Source organism: Chrysemys picta, chromosome 6 (assembly GCF_011386835.1).
Source record: "Chrysemys picta bellii isolate R12L10 chromosome 6, ASM1138683v2, whole genome shotgun sequence".
Taxonomy (NCBI): Eukaryota; Metazoa; Chordata; order Testudines; family Emydidae; genus Chrysemys; species Chrysemys picta.
Genome location: NC_088796.1, coordinates 82,542,982 through 82,559,478, shown reverse-complemented (window position 1 = coordinate 82,559,478; position 16,497 = coordinate 82,542,982). Strand labels below are relative to the sequence as shown.

Sequence of the window (16,497 nt, the reverse complement as noted above, 5' to 3'; positions counted from 1 at the left end):
AAACATATAATGCTTTGCACATTTTTTTAATATACTTAAAAATGAGTGAGGAATGTAGTTTTCTCTTAAATGAAGTCTGCAGAAGTGGCCACCTTCCTGTGATATGTGATGTCCAACAATAGGTGGAAGAAGTAAAATATCGAAGGATGTTATGTTTCCGTGTTCTGGAAGAATATTTAAAGAAAAAATATTTGGTGAAAAAGGTGCTCAAGATGAGATGTTCAGAACAGCTAATAAACTGAACATTTAATACGGTTGCCGTTAAAACATACTGGGACAATTCGTGAATTTCTTACTCATTAACTTTTTACTTGGAATCTGATTGTACCTTCTAGATTGCCATACCGTGCTGAAGGGATAGGGAGTGTCCTTAGCATCCATCTCTTTTTCCAGATGCAGCCGATAACACATTATGCATCATGAGATCCAAGAGAGGGTGCCATGGGCAGTCAAGGACTGAGATGCATAGTGCCTACATTATTAATAATAAAATGTGTTTATTGTGTCTATCTGCCATTATATTTGAGACACCTTCCAACTGTAAAATTCAGTGAAAATATAAAGATAATAGATAAAATAGATAAAAAATAAAGGACTTTTTGTTTTTTTACAAAAATCACATTAAATAGTTAAAGTTAAATCATTATTCTGGATTAAAACTATTTAAAAATAAAAGTAATTTTCTACCTCTCTTAAATTGAATCAATGGTGAATACCATACTTAGGTAATTTCACCAGTTTTGCAGGAGGGTTCACTTATTTCTTTCAGAGTAGCACTTATTTCTTGTGCATCAGTTTTTAGGTGCCCAACTTGAAATGCCTTGAACTGAATTTTCAGAGGTGCTGAGGTCCTGCAGCTTCATTGGCTTCATTTGTACTTGCACTTTTGAAGATTCCGGCTCTTGGTGTCTCAAATTCTGCGCCCAAAAACTGAGGAAACAATGCTAGTAAACACATCTGAAAGTTTGGCCAGAACCATGACTAGAGATGTTACATCACAAATAGAGAACACCTAGAAATACCCGTACAAGGGACCTTCATATTGAAAATAGAGAATGTTAACAAAGAGAAATGTATTCAGCCATTATTATCCTTTTTCTACCTTTTTATTAAAACGCAAATGCCTTTAGTTAAAATCTTTCCCGCTCTGGCTTCTCCCTCTACTTGATCCAGCACTGAAGGCATCATAATTCTGTTTAAAATATCAGTCTGTTGTCATGGAAATGACTCTGATGTCACAAATTCAACATTAGAACTTAGCTACAGGATCAAATATATTGAGAGAATGGGGTTGTGAGAAGGAAGCCATTGTTTAAACATATACCTTTGGTAACAAGCTAAAAGGGAAAAAAATATAAGTTAATATATTAAGAGTAAGTGGTTTATTGTTTAAGCCTGATATAGGAAAGTCCATCTTTATATATTATTAATACACACAGAAACAATTGTATATACTCTCACCAGTTTTCAGACTCAACTAACAAAGTGTATTGTGAAGTCCAATATTACTGGCTTTATATCTGAGTCAATAATATATTAAAAAAATAGGGGTGTAGGGAGCCAGTGTGGTCTCCCTCCGAACCAGAGGGTGAGGAGTCACCCTCTCAGCCTGGGTGGGCGGAACCCAGACAAATTTACTCTACCCCCTGGAAGGGGAGGGGTGGAACAGGAGATACAAAAGGTGGGGCCCTTAGCCCAGTGAGGGTAGCACCAGAGACGGAGACAGACACAGGCTGCTGGCTGCTCCCTATGGACCCTGTTGCCAAACCAGGGGAAACCTGACCCAGAGGAAGGACTTGGGCTACCAGTACTGCTGGCTGCAGAGTATCCCAAGGAACTGGAGGAGCCAGGCAGCAACCTGAGCCTGAGTGAGCCCGATGCTGAGGGTGAGCTGGAGCTACCAGGGCTACTGGTGGTTGAATACCCTGATGAGTTGGAGGAATCAGAGGAACCCACTCGAGAGACCAGGTAGGAAATAGCTCAGGGGCAGAACTGGACAGTGAGGTGAGTTGGTGTTTGGTCAGTGTGTTGTGGATGGATACCCGCTGACCCAGTGACAGGACCCCTCTGCCCCCACCACTGTCAGGGCCCTGGGCTGGAACGCAGTGGAGTCAGGTGGGCCTGTGTTCCCCTACCCCTGCCACCCCACCTCAGGGTGGCAGAACCCTGATAAAGTGCCAAGGACTCTTGTCGGCGCTCCCCTGCCTGAGGGGCATGCCATGGACTCTTGCCGGTACTCCGATGTCACGCCAACTGCGATGGCACATCTCCCTCCGCTAAGTCCCCATTGACAGAGAGGTGTGACCAGGGCCTTTTGGCAAGGCAGTAGTTCCCCGCCGCTGCCGCCCCCCAGCAGCTCGGCGGACCAACTGAGACCTTGCTACACGGGGTAATAAAGAACACAATAGTAAATATAGAAAAAGGAATGAGGAAATGTGTTTTCTTAACAGGAAGGATAGGAAAGGGGAATGCTACTTTTCATTAATAAGTTACTTTTGCCAGTAATGTAGATGATGGGACTTAAGCACCCGAGTGAGAGTATATCCAAATGGATAAATGGCATATGCCCTGTATAGCTCTCCTTTTCTTTGCCACCAGATATTCACGTTCCTAGCAGTTTGTTTTGATTATTCAATTTATCCAAAGCTGCTCATAGACTTCAATATTATGTGCTGAATACAGGTGTATTTTCTTAACTGGACTAGGCTTCCTCCCTAATGCAAAGGGTATACAAGATATTTTTTGCAAATAGCTTTTAACATTCACATTTTATGATTGAATCACCAAGAGCAGTTTAATACACAGATTGTTTGAGAAGTCATTTCACTTGTATGTTTTAATGTCTGAGGCCCTAATCCAATGTCCATTGAAGCCAATGGAAAGACTCCTGTTGACTTTATTGGGCATTGGTTAGTGCCTGAATGATTAAAAAATGATGTTACAGAAAAGAAAGGCCTAGTCAGGGTAAATGAAAACAGTCTTGTGCTTATTTTATTTTATTTTTTTTTTGGTTAAGCACAGTTTTACCTGCTCTTAGGTTCCATGCTGCCAACCTGTTCCGTCTCATTCCCTAATTAACAAGGAATGGCTTTATGCTCCTGACTGAGATCAGCTTTTTAATATCTAATTTGAGGCCAGGTATGTACCCTGTTCTTTCAATCAGGAGTCTTAATTGCATATACAAACATTCCTAAACATTCAAGTGTGGAAAACAGAATAGATTAGACAGAATAAACTACTTTATTCACACAGATCTATTCACCCCGCCCCAATAATGTCTTGTATATCTGAACGACAAAGGCAGAAAAATATTTTATATTTTAAGTGGGTGCCACCTATAGTTAAGGTTATCCAACACTTTACATTATAGACAGTGTTTTCAGATGCTTATAACTTTAATAAATTTTACATGTTTGGGCTAAAATTTCCCATGCCAGGTATCTGCCTTGGGATTAAATTTTGGGGTAAATTTAAACTAAAATGACTAGCCATTTCTGAGAATGAGTTTATGGAAAAATACATTGTTTTGTCCATGTTAAAAACATTCTTTCAACCATTTTTCTGTAGGTTCATCTAGTGCAGGGGTCGGCAACCTCTGGCACGCGGCTCGCCAGGGTAAGCACCGGCGGGCCAGGCCAGTTTGTTTACCTGCCGCGTCCGCAGGTTCAGCCGATCGCGGTTCCCACTGGCCGCGGTTCGCCGCTCCAAGCCAATGGGGGCTGTGGGAAGTGGCGCGGGCTGAGGGATGTGCTGGCCGCAGCCTCCCACCACCCACATTGGCCTGGAGCAGCGAACTGTAGCCAGTGGGAGCCGCGATCGGCTGAACCTGCGAACACGGCAGGTAAACAAACTGGCCCGGCCTGCCAGGGTGCTTACCCTGGTAAGCTGCGTGCCAGAGGTTGTCCATCCCTGATCTAGTGCCTCCACAGTTGGTTCAGGGACTTGAAATTTAGCAGAGAAGGCCCATACCTGGTGCCAAGGTTGGGCCTTTTGCTACCCTTGTGAAAATTCACCCAAATTGGGCCAAGGTCTAAGCCTCTGAAAAAAAAAATCCAAATTTGCACATGCTCTGTAGAGACTTGTTAGAATTTAGCAGCTAAATTTTCCAAAGATTCTGTCAGCACTGAGCATATTCCAGCCAAGAGTTGCAAGTATTGTTCAGCTGGACTTTCCCTGCAATTGCTACTTTCAGCTGCTGGGGGTTGCTGTTGCTGTGCTGTTGTTCTCAACCTGTGGCTCAGGTAACACATTGTGGGTCACATATGCGGCCCACAATGATAAATAGGTTGAGAACCACTGCTGTAAAATAAGGTGAAAAACCCCTAATATCAGTGCCAATCTGACTTGGGGGGGCGAGGGTGAGGGGGCGCAGGACTCCTTCCCAAACCCACAGTCTGATGATCAGTTAGACCCTCAGCATGTGAGCAAGAACCAGCCAGTCAAACACCTGAGAAAGAGAATGCTCTGTGCCCTGACCCACCCCATCCAGTATCCAATCTCCGGCCATGGCCATCCCTGATAGTTCAGAGGGAAGGAGGAAAAAAACAGAATGCACTGCGGGTGGGGGAAAATCCCTTCCTGACCCTTGCAGGTGACCAGCTAAAGCCTTGAAGCATGAGATTTTTTTTTGAATATCACACTTGAACGAGAAGGAACCCACAGGGCTGCCAAGCCTTGACCCCCACCATCCCAAGCAGCTCATACAATCCCACTCATAAATTTGTCCAGCTGTCTCTTAAAACCAATTAAGTGAGGAGGAGGAAGCAGCCTGATTTGGATGTAAAGGGGTGAGCAATAAAAGGGCAAGTTGGGTGGTGGGGAGCAGGAGCCAGGGTGAACACAGTGTGGATAGGAGTAGAGAAGGAAGCGGTCAAGAGCTGGTTGAGTGGGAGTATGAATAGGAGCAGAACAGGAGGGACACACTCTAGGGCTAATCACTGAATGAGGAGGGGAAAAGAAATAATGAATAACTACTCATTCATTGAATGAGACAGGGGTCCTGTGGGAAAAAATCTAGTGTGATATCGTATAGTTAAAAAGGCTGTGATAATGCATATACACAAGGGGGCTGAATTAAGGTTGCATAAGAAAACTTAATTCTGACATTTCCTTATTTTTGAGTGCTTAACTTTAAAATGTTAACATTCTTTTTAACATTTTGTTTAACAGTTTATTTAGGCTGGTGAATTTCCAGGCCACTATGTAGGGACCAAAGTGTTGAAAGCAGAACATGGGGTAAGACAGTTTTCTACATAAAAATGATGCTAGATGCAGCACTGTTGTAGCTTGGGTTTTGTAAGCGCAATTACCTGTGTGAAGCTTTGCTGCTATGTTTACAATCACCATTCAAGGGGTTTGGGGCATTGGAGAGGCTTGGGGCATTGGAGAGGCCCTGGCCCTAGTGGAGGGGGGCAGTAGGACCCTGCAGCAGCAGGTGATGCCGGAAGTCCGCAGAGCAGAGCAGAGCAGAGTCAGCATAAGCTGCAGGCTCCGGGCGGTGAGGGGGCAGCAAGTGAGGCTGGGAGACACTCGGGGGAGGTGCGTGGGGGTGGCAGGCGGGGGCGGGGCCGGGCTGGGGGAGAGACCCAGCCCCAAACATTGGGGAGCAGCACCCGAGGAGCTTAGCAGCCACATAAAATAACTCGGGGGGGGGGGTTGTGAGGAGAGTTTGGCGGCAACAGGGAGCATGGCATGCTGCAGGGAAAAGCTCCGCAGGTCGCGTTTTTGAGACCCCTGGTCTAAACTATAAGTACTGCTGCAGCTATGTCACTGTAGCACTTGCTATAGGAATGGACGGGGGTTTTCTGTTGCTCTAGTAAATCCACCTCTCCAATACCTGTGTCTACAATGCGAGTTAGATCAATCTAATTATGTTACACAGGACATGTAGACCAGGCCTAAATCTCTACAAAACCCTGCAGAAACCCTGCTCTGTTAAATCGTATGCAAAGGAGCTTCCATAGGGTCAAAATATGCCACATTGTCTCAATAACTCTACCACCACTGAAAGACTTCAGTACAAAAGAGATGTTATTCCTTTCATCCCTTCCCAGAGAAATACCAAAAGGAATGACAAGTCCCATAGTTTTTCCTTACATTAACCACCAAAAATGCTGAAAAGTACATTTTTGTTAATTTAACCTTTAACCTCTGTCCTAGAGATGGATTTTTTTTCCTCTTCATGATAAATTGTACGAGCAAAAATGACATGCTTTCATAGTTCATTTTTCCCCTTAAATGGCTTCCTTCCATGCTTTCATTCTATTCCCCAATTATGCCTGAATTTTTTTTTTTTTGCCAGAGTTCTGATTGTGCTGTAATGCAACTAGATCATTTTCTCCTATTCACTCATAAGTTTCTAGAGTTTTCCAAAAGAATGTTACTATTTCAATAAGAAGTAGATGAAAAAAATAACACAATTGTGGCAAAAATCTGCTTCTCAGACTGACAAGTCAGAAAATCTATATTCAACTTTTGTATAACTGGAAGTTCATACTTTAGCATAGATCATCATTCAAAGTAAAACTACTGATTAATTTTGGATATTAAGTTTAATTAAAGTAAATCAAAACAAGGAAGTTATGTACATGTGTAATTAAACTAAAACTATTGGGATTAAATTCTTTATCAGACAGCACCACATATGGGGTTAAAACAGTCCTTTTTGTTCATCCAGCCCAATTCCCCATGTCAAAGTAGAAAGAAATCTACACTATACTTTCAAGTAGGCATATCTAGTCTTAACTTCAATGTCTTTAAGCTTGTTACAACTACCTCAACAGATTAACTGCTTATTCTTACCATTACAATGTTCCAAATATCCAAATTGCATTTTTACTTCAACTTAATCCTACTTCTCCTTTTATTTAAAAAAACAGATGGTGTTCAGTGTAAATTTCTCTTTTGCATACATTATTCCCTGGAAGTATTTATTTTGTCTCCCTATAAATATCCTAGGTGAATGCCTGGCCCATTAAAATCAATAACAAAACTCCAGTTGACTTCAATGGAGCCAGAATTTCACTCCATTTCTTTAAAAAATCTGTTTCCTTAATTTTCCCTGTATTTTTTGGCTGGACTTCTGTGAACCTTTTCTTCCTTCTTAATCTGTTAGATTAAGTAATATTTTTAAAAAATAAATTACTAGAAGTAGACAAAAATAGTCACCATGGCCTAAATTTTCAACATGACTAGTGATTTTTGATGCCTTCATTTTTGAGTACCCAAATGACACCTAAAAGAAGCCTGATTTTCAGAAAATACTGATTATCTATTCTCTGAAAACCAGGCCCATGCAAGTTGTCTCAAATTGGGCAATCAAAAACAGTCACCCAAAATCACTAGTCCCTTCGAAAATGTAGGGAAACATTTTTAAATTTAGAAACCAGTTAACTCCTGTAATATTTTAAATGGCAAAAAAAATCAAACAAAACATAAAAAAAAACCCTGAAGATGTTCAATCCTATTTTATTTTCTTAAACAGATTGCATTCGTAGTATACCACTGAAAGTATTATGTTTAGCCTTATTTTAAACTTTTTATTAAGGGCCTTATCCAAAGCCCCATTGAAGTCAATTGAAGACTTCCGTTGGCTTCAATGAAATTTGAACCAGGCCCTAATTTCTCTTAAAAGCCAAATTCCCCTCCATTCCAACTCCAACAAGGAAGTTATTCAAGGGGTTAATTGATCCCATAATAAATTATATTTAAAGATAATATCAAATTGTGTCAGGTGTTGCAACACAAAGTGGGAAGGAAAATTATACAAAGGGAGTGAGAAGTATGAATGAAAATAAATTTAAATTCATCTGGGAAAAACATATAATAATACATCTAAGGGACAATAATCTGAAACGCAGATGTTGAATGGGACAGAAAAACTTGAAGACAATGATGCTGACAGAGTCCTAAGGTCATAGTGGCCAGCAAATTTGACATGAACATGCAATACAATACTCACACCTTGGCAGAAGGTGCCCTTACCTTTCCCCCTCCTTCCTTCCATGGAGAAGAGAAATGGCTGGTGGATCCATCTACCAGTAAGTCATCCCCTCCTCAGTGGTATAAAGAGTGTGCTGACCTTCTCTGACATTGCTTCTGCTGAATCTGGAGCCCTCCACGGTCATAAATGAGAGGGCTGAATTTGGCCCTTGACAGTTGTACTCAACTCTAGGCACTTCAATACCATGGCTGAACCCTGACTCCACTGAAGTCAGTAAGAGTTTTGTCATTGACTTTAATAGGGGTAGGATTTCACTACATACATAGTCCAACTGGAGGGAAGAGTAACAAAAATTATTACTCAACTGGAGTAAATAACTGATGAAAAATGACTAAAAACTAAATATGTATAGCTAATTAATGGCTTAGGAAGTGAAAGAGGAGTTGAGATATACACACACAGATACGCATGTACATAAACAAACATACGTAAATGTACATGGTTTACATCAAGAAGGGGAAGGAATTGTTTAAGATGGTTTAAGGAGGCATAACTAGCCATAATGGGGCAAAATTAAGAAAACATCAGTTTAAGTTGACTATCAGGGGGAAAAAACCTAATTTCTATGACTCATTCTGTGAAATCTCAACTATTTGGCAAAGATAGACTCCTATCAAAACAGAAAAGGAATGAGCTCAGAAAATCTCATATGTTTAGTCAAAAAATGGAAAATAATATTTTTTAACTGAACATCCATCCCAGTTTAAGAATATGAGATAATTCCCATATTATTACAACTGTGGTTCAGTTATCTGTTTTAAAAAACACTGTCAGGCTATTCAGTTTTTCCACCTTATAGATCTCTCTTAAAACTATCAAATTCATATCCATAATGTACATGACCAGATGATAGGGCCCTTGGTCTATGACTATTTTAAGATATACATTATTTTTAATATATTCAGGCAGGGTGGATTTGATTTAAATCAAATTGATTTAAATCGTGATTTAAATCACTAGTCAGGAAGACTCGATTTAATCATAGATTTCTACATAAAAGTGCATTCTTGTTGGTTGTTATAACCTTAATACATATTCTTCACAACTCAGAGATAGATGTAGGTTTCATTTTTAGAAGGTACACACTATACATTTTTAAAGTTATATATTTTGAAAACTTTTCAGATTAGTTTTACAGTTATATCAAAAAATGAATGATTGGTTATTTCATTTACCAAAGGTAATTGAAGCAGATATTGGGAGGTTAACTATCATTAATATTTGGAGGATTTTCTTGCCATGCTGTATTAGGAGGAGAATATCACCAGACAGACATTAAAATTGTTTTATTTAACTAAAACAACAACGTTATGTGTTCTGGATTTTTTTTCTTCAACAGCAAACATATAATATTTTAACAAAACAAGCATATGAATTTTTGAATGTAGTTAAACATTCAAGATTTTTACAATCATGTTTGTTTTTGTTAAAATTGTTTTTAACTAAAATAGTTAAATGAAATATTTTTTTAAAAAATTAAATCAACTATGTCAGCCAGGTCAACATGAGAAACTTAAAATATTGGCTTCTGCAGCTAACTTAGTTGTCTTCACCTTCATTTTCCTGTTTTTTCATAATCTGGAAAAGAAAAACAAGCTTTCCTACTTTTTCAGGTCCCAAATGATTTCTCAATTTGGAATGAATTAGTCCAAAGGAAGAAAATATTCTTTCTACACTGGCAGAAGAAGCTACTTCTGTTAAAAGTGAGATTATCACTTTGTCCCTAATCCAAGTGCTTAAATGACTTCCACCAGTTCCCCCGTGTGACTTTCTTTAATACATCATCAGCAAACATATATTTCTTGAATGGTTCTTATTCCCAAACTGGGTCTCTTTTATGGCCTGCTGCCATTATAGGTTTTCCCTTCTAGTGAGAGTATAGTATGGTCGATCTCAAATCAATGAAGGCTACACTCAGAAAGACCACTGACTTTTGGAACATTCTGCTTAAACAGTTTCACTTTTGTTTCTACTGCCTGTCCCCCCCTTCTCACATTTATCTCCAGACTTCTCCTTGTCCAGATCTGTTCCGCCCCCAACAATCTTCTATTCATTGAACTTTTTGAAACTTTGCACTTTTAGAGAGAGGTAAGGGATTGACTCTGTGTAAACAAATTTGCAGAGGGACAATAGGGTTGAGGTCTATTATTTCTCACCTCTCTCTATTATTTATTTATTTTAAAAAAACCATTTTTGCTGTGAACAAGCATGTTATCTCTGGAGACACAAATCCACAGTTTGAGAACTGCAAAACTAAGCATCTCTGGTGGTATCTTCTAGACTGAGCACTGAGTCCCATTGGATAGATAGAAAGATTAACCTAAATAATCCATCCAGAAGCCCCTGGAACCCCATAAAATTGGGTCCCTAATCCATGAACTATTGGAACTCATTTACAAAACTTTTCTTAAACATTACATGAATATATTGTCTCATACTATAGAAGTAGAATTTATAATCCCTATTCCATGTTGAGATAGTTTTATTTAACATACATTATAGCTCAAAGATATCTATAGGTAGTTTTTTCCCTCAAAAAGCATTTTATCAAAAAAATCCGATTTAAATAAAAAAATCCGATTTTTTTGATTTTTTTTTAAATATCATTGATTTTTATCCACCCTGCATTCAGGCTTAAAATTTAATCTTGGGATTCTAATGGATAAATGAGTGAGCCAAACCCTCTAGTGAAATACGACCTTATTTTATTACATACATTTGGTGATACCTGAATATTTACATTATGATTAAAATGCTTCTTGATAATAATACATGCTGTTCTATCTAATTTCCTTCTCTTCCAGAAACATCTGTGAAGCATAAGGAATGAGACTTTCTCTTAAAGATTGTGGGAACACATAAAATATACAGTACACTTCCTGTTTTAGAAGGTTATTTATTGGTTTAAATATTTGTGCAATATTTGGCAGATGATCAAAACCAGTTTCTCCTGATGTGTTTACAATGTTCTAAATTAAAAGCAAAGCCTGTTTTCAAGTGACATTCGTCATACAAAGCTAAATTCTTCTCTCATGCTGCATATGGTTGTGGTTTTTGCTAGACAGGATCAGCTCCAAATGTTGCGTACAAAAGTTTATAACAAAGTTCTTGTGAGAATTAAAACTGGTATCTAATAATTCTTATGTAAAGGAGCCTTTTTCTCCAGTTTAGAATTTTTTTTCTATGACTTTATATTTACTTAATTGTCAGCCTTATGCTATAGTTAATCTCTACACTGAGAGAAATTCTTTTGATTTCACTCTGTATTCTGTTGCTCTTTACCCCCATTTTAATTTTAGTTCCCATAACCTTTGAGTAGTAAAGTGGTCAAACATAAGAACGAGGAGCTCCCATTTCTCTAGTGAATGCTATAGAAATGTGTTTGGGCAAGGGTTCTCAAACTTCATTGCACCACGACCCCCTTCTGATAACAAAATTACTATATGACCAAAGGGCAGGGGGGACAGAGGTGGAGCCTGAGCTCCACCACCCTGGATGGGGGGAGAGGGACCGCAGCCTGAGTCCCACTGCCATGAGTGGGGGTGGAGCTTGGGCTTCAGTTTCAGTCCTGGGTCCCAACAAGTCTAATGCTGGTCCTGGCTGGGGTTGCAATCCACTTTGGGGTCCTGACCCACAGTTTGAGAGCCGCTGTATTAGGGCATAAAACTGCTGAAAGTTTTAAACAGTGAATGTGTTGTGTACTTTGCTGGGACAAAATAGCTTGCAGTGCTAGGGAAATACACTTCAAGCATTATCCATTGGCTCATCTATAAAAAACATTTTACATCCAGTGCATAAAAACATTATGTAAATGCATATTCATTAACTAAGATAATCATTAGGATTTCCTAAAGATTCTTTACAAGTCTTAAAAAAAGTGTTTGGATCTTTCATTCATGTTTAATTACCATCATCTTAAATGTTAAATAGCTGCTTTTAAGCACATTTTACAGTTATATATATATATTCACAGTCCAGATGACACTTCCCATGTTTAACAAGAAAAACTTGCTTCGGTCATGTTTCATGTTATAAATAGATAGATAGGCAAACATGTACACTGTATCATTTCCAAGAAAAACACTTAATATTCCAGTAACCTGTCCCTCTTCTCACATCTCACACTTTGTATTCTCTTTACTGAGACGCAAACAGTCCATCCCTTAGTCATCATGGCTTTTAAATAGTAATTACTAGCATCTGCAATTTTGTTTCATTTTTCCTTTACCCAAACACTTTAACAACCACTCTGTATACTAACAGTGAATGGTCCTCATTGAAATTCAGTTGTGAGAGTCTGCTGTTGTTCAGGAAAACCACTGCTCACCACATGCAAGCAACCACATTGTGGGTATTTTAGTACCGTATGTAAGGGCTGACTCTGGGATATTAGGGAAGGGTGGATAAAAATGTGCTCGTGTGCATTTTTTGAAAAAAGTGGATTGTCTTGTATCCCAATATTTGTCTACATCTAAGGAGCATAGTTTGCTTCCTGTTTTGCAACTGTCCAAATCACAAGAAAAAAAATTTTCAAGACCTATTTTTCTCCATGCAGGAAGAATAATTACCACATCTTTGGGAGCCAAGCATTTGTAGTGACAATGAAGGAAGGTATTCAATGTAGCTGAGAATGTAAATGAATTGACATTGCACCAGAAAGCAGTTATCACAGAACATCCTGTAAAGAGAGAGAAGAGTATAATAAACAATAAACATTGGCTGAGCTATCAAAACTGCAGAGTGAACAAGAATTCACTAACTGCTGTTGCTTTTCCTTTTTATACCCTCCTCATTGCTAGCCCCAGCACGTACATTACAATAGTGTAGCCAAAAAATATTGTCATACTCATATCAGATCTTTATAAGGACCAGATTCTGCTCTCTTGCACTGGTGTAAATCTGAAGTAGCTCCTATGTCTTCAGGAGATTTACATCAGTGTGAGAGAGCAGAATTGGGCCTGTAGTGTTTCTAATGCTATACTACAAATGTAGTGAAAGAAAGAAAGAATCATACCATGCAAGCAGAACATATCATAATACTCAAAATATATATCAAAGGCCAAATTCTGGAGTATAGTATTACACTGTTTAGAGGATCAGTGGCTCAACTGACTAATTTTGATTTTTTTTTCTGTGCATTTTCAATTAGGTTTGCTGATTTATTCTGGAATATTTGCAAAAACCTTTCTTAAGAAGACATATTTCCTCTCTCTCTATGATACCAAAGAGGATACAGTACATTAAAACAAGATACTGATGGTTGCAGCCTCATTGGTCAAGACTGTTTTCAGTTCAAATAATCTTGACTGGTGATGCTGCAGCCATCAGCAATGGCCTTGGTTGCTTTGGGGTTTCAGAGACTTTGGGATCTGGTTGTTCATGGGCCTAAAATAATGACCCTGAAATTTCCTTATTTTAGCAGATAACTTCAGCTGTTTAGGGAAAGTTTAAACATCTGGGATCTAAACTAACAGTGATGCACTGCAAATAGAACATGCTGAACTCATAGTGGAAGGCCACATTAAATGAATCATAGAATCATAGAATATCAGGGTTGGAAGGGACCTCAGGAGGTCATCTAGTCCAACCCCCTGCTCAAAGCAGGACCAATCCCCAACTAAATCATCCCAGCCAGGGCTTTGTCAAACCTGACCTTAAAAACCTCGAAGGAAGGAGATTCCACTACCTCCCTAGGTAACGCATTCCAGTGCTTCACCACCCTCCTAGTGAAAAAGTTTTTCCTAATATCCAACCTAACCTCCCCCACTGCAACTTGAGACCATTACTCCTTGTTCTGTCATCCTGGGAGAGGGTGTCCATGATCTGTATGTGAGAACAGGGCGAAGGAAGAAAAAGGTTTGGATTAGATTTTTGGGAAACATGCGTTAATAATCCTGGATGCCAGCAATAAATCTGCCCACAAATTACATTAATCTGTGTACACTGCTTTTCCCCACTAAGGACCAAACCCAACTCTTGTGTGAGGTTCCACAGGCAGCTAATGGTAGAAGGAGGTGATGACAACATGACTTCATTACAATCACACCTTTAGGAGCCAGAGTAGGGGCAGAAGACCACATCATGGATGGTCCTCTGTCTCTAAAAGGTCCCCTGAGATCTGGGCAGATGTGGGAGGAGGACAGGAGGTTATTTTTCCTAGGGAAGTTTATGACACGGGTTTTTCAATGCAAAGGGGCGATCTATATTTGAGTTACTTAAGAACAGTAAGCATTGACAACCCCTGTGGACTTTTGAAAATAAAGTGTAAAAACGTGAGAAGTGTGAGTTAGCTAACCAATCAGATTGGGATAGTTTCTTTATAAAATGGATAGTGGAGGCTCTGGGAGTTTCCTCACTGCTAGACTTTATTGTTTCATATCCTACATATAACACCAAACTTGAAAGCCAGTTGGTTTGGGGTTTTTTGTTTGTTTGTTTGTTTGTTTGTTTGGATAGTCTGACAGGCTACTTAACTCGTTTAGCCCATTTATATGAGAAAGATCATAAGATTCTGAGAACTGTAAGGAGGGTGTGATTTTTTTATGGCAGTGAGGAAATCAGATTCATTACTAACCGTTCGTTAAAAAGATGAGAGCTTTCTAGCAAAATAAAGTGGCCTTTTAGGAACTTACGACATGAATAGGGGTTTTGTTCCCTCAGGATGTCATCTGTAGGCCACACTTACATTTTTGCCATACCTGATGAGGCCACTGTACCTGTTTCAAAAGCCAGCATACCAGGAAAGCAGATATAGACATAGAAAGTTCTAAATAAGACTCTTAGAAAGTTAAGAATAGCAGTTTGGTAGTGTGATTTGATGTACTGCTGGTTCGAACAGCTGCTTCAAACAACAGTACATCAAAGCACACTATGGAACTTTTACTGTGCTGTAGCAATGTCCACACGGGACATTATTGCATGGCTAGCCGGTGCACTGTAGATTTACACACTGGTTAGCCACGCAATAACAATCCATGTAGACAAGCTCACATCAACCTATGGGTAACATGTTGGTGTCACTCTTACAATAGGCATAGTGGACTGATTTTTTTTTAAATCATATGTTCTTTGACATCTCTCAATATTTTGATATGACTTACAATAAAGTTTTTTAGTCTGGGGTGTTGTCTGGAAATTGAGGTGGATTAATGAGGAGTCACTCTTAAGAGAGAATCTTTTACTCTTTTCTATGACAGTCAACATGACCTTTAGCACCATAAAGTCATGGTCACTTCTCTTGGAAGTCTGTTCCCCACATCTTATACCTTTCACCATTAGAAATCTTCACTGATATTTAGCCTTAATATTTTCTTTTTAAATTTGTCACGTTATTCCCAGTTACACTCCATTTTACCATGCTCAGTAATTCCCTTCCCTCCTTACAGTCCTCAAATATTTATAGACGATTATCATATTCCCTTTAATTGTCTCTTAGTCAAGCAATCTATATTTAGCTCTTTTAATTTTTATTCATTCATGAGTCAACTCTCCAGCTCCTAATTTATTTTTGTTGCTCTCATCTGAACTTCTAGTTTATCAGCATCTTTCTAGTAACAAAGTGCCCAGAACTGTGCATGCTCTGTTCTGCTGCTATGGCTCTCAAGGTATTTTATCACATTTTCAGTTATTTTATATGATACAGTATGCCATTTTCAGAGGCACTGAATACAGCTCCCATGGAAATCAATGGGAGTTGTCATGCTTAGCACCTCTGAAAATGAGATTATAAGTATATTTGTATACTAGATTGAGGACAGTTTTTAGGGGACCAAATAGTTAGAGACAGAGGTTCAAGGTCCACTCTCAAAAATGCACACATCATTGTGTGCCTAAATTAGCACACACAGCAACTAAGACTGCATGCACATATTTAGAAATGTTTATTTAGATGCCTAATTAGCCATCAGCACACCCAAGTATTTGATTAATATAGAAAAGCAACTGTGCATGCAGAGGTAAGCACATGCATTTTTTCACATGGGCTTCTTTCTGAAAATTTGACCATGGTTTCTGAGTGTGAGTATGTCTATGCTGCAGCTTGCTCCATGTTGTGCTCAGTATTAGTGCCTAACCACCCCTCCACACACCCCTATCCACACGCGAAGCCCTTACATATGTGTATATAAGCATGTTGAACTCATGCTGATGTGCCTGGGACAAAGCGTGTGCTATCTGGGAGCCATGCCCTTACCTGCCTACTTTGCAGCATGTGGAGAAAAAGTGCAGGTACCTGTGCCGATGTCTAGATAGTCCTCCAGTGCCATTTCAATACTTCCCTCTGCCTGTGGCTCAATGGCACAGTAAGGAGTGATAACTAGAGGTTCTGGTGGCTGTGCAATGACCAAAGTGCTGACTGCTGAGCTCATTTTAGTAAAGATTCACCGTCACACTGCTCAGTCTCTAGCAGACACTGCCTGACTGCTTCTCACTCCACTCAGCAACACAGCCGAACCCACCAGCACAGCTGCAGCCACACTCCAGCAGGATAAGTGGGA

The 16,497-nt window shown here is 39.4% G+C and overlaps 1 long non-coding RNA gene across 1 annotated transcript in view; it reads left to right on the top strand.

Moving 5' to 3' along the window:
- LOC135972408 (uncharacterized) overlaps positions 1–16,497 on the top strand; it is a 52,135-nt gene that overhangs the window by 26,593 nt on the left and 9,045 nt on the right. The window lies entirely within an intron of this gene.